Source organism: Castor canadensis, chromosome 4, assembly GCF_047511655.1.
Source record: "Castor canadensis chromosome 4, mCasCan1.hap1v2, whole genome shotgun sequence".
NCBI classification, from domain to species: Eukaryota; Metazoa; Chordata; class Mammalia; order Rodentia; family Castoridae; genus Castor; species Castor canadensis.
This window is the reverse complement of record NC_133389.1, coordinates 139,082,323-139,083,556: the sequence shown is the minus strand read 5'-3', so window position 1 is coordinate 139,083,556 and position 1,234 is coordinate 139,082,323. Positions and strand designations below refer to the sequence as shown.

Sequence of the window (1,234 nt, the reverse complement as noted above, 5' to 3'; positions counted from 1 at the left end):
CTAACTTTATGACTTATTTCTAATACTATAATAGACTAGAAGACATATTACCAGATAAACACTGCTATTCTTTTGAATGCTACCCAACCATATTCCAAGAAAATCTTAGTCCTGAGAGATAAATCTTTTAGTAGTATTGTATACCTTGGAAGATGAGACCATTTATATAATAAAATATAGAAATCCATGGATCTATGGCAACAACTTGCTGAAATCATGAAGTGGGGCTGACCTAATTCCTTTGAAATAAAATATATAATTGATAGGAATGTTATAGCAGAGACTACAGGCTTTCTAGAATATATAACCAGTAGAATTCAAGTCGTTGACAGTCACTTAAAATATGGAGCTTTATGACAATAAGTTGCTGATTTAGTGAATAACGAAACATTTTAGCAAGTAAATAACATGGGCCTAATAAAATAATGATAGAAGATTAGGTATCAAAAGTTGGTAATGGTCATTACCAAAGCTTTTAGAATTCAGTTTCTCATTTGCTGTGGACATGACCATAAAAAATTCTCCCAGTAGGTTTTCTATATGCTACTTTGTTAGCAATCAATCAACTGGGGACACTACTGCCCAGTAGAAATAACCACACAATCCACAGGATTTTTCTAATGGCTACTTCATTGCTAATGAGATTTGTAACAGCCAAATACTGAGTAACATTGCAACATTTATAATTGTACACCTTTCCTGGTTATGTTGTGTTTGTCTCTTATGTTTTTCGTCATGTAGGACAACTGGATTAAGCATCTTTTAAAGATGGCTATCTTGGAAGAAAAATCAGCTTTAGAGGTGACCTTGATTTGCAGTGAACCAATCAAAACATGCAGCAAATTCTATTTGTAAAATTATTAAATAAAAATTTCTTGACATTGAATAATTTTGCCTAAAAAGACTGTAGAAAGTCAATCAACATGCATTTCTGGCTCAAAGTTTCTCCATTGTTTTCTGTGGAGGGAATAAAAAATAAATTAAATCATTTCAGTATGCCTTAAACATAAAAAATTGGGGGATGCCCTGCTCACCGTATGAAATTCTTTTGCTCTTGCTCTGTTTTGAGCATAAGCTTCTTCCTTTACTTTCTCTTCCTTTAGTTGTTTCACTTCAGCTAGTTGATTATATAATCTGTAAGAAGTTGACATGGAATTTTAAAAAATACAAATATTGCAGAAAACTGAATCAATAAAAATAAAGCAAAAAATATGTTAAATGATTAAAAATGAAC

General features: G+C 31.5%; 1 non-coding gene across 1 annotated transcript; it reads left to right on the top strand.

The window, feature by feature from the left end:
- Positions 1 to 457: 457 nt before the first annotated feature.
- Positions 458 to 578, top strand: LOC141422930 (small nucleolar RNA SNORA32). The gene has a single exon (XR_012447622.1). It is a non-coding gene; the product is annotated as a small nucleolar RNA SNORA32 (small nucleolar RNA).
- Positions 579 to 1,234: the final 656 nt, after the last annotated feature.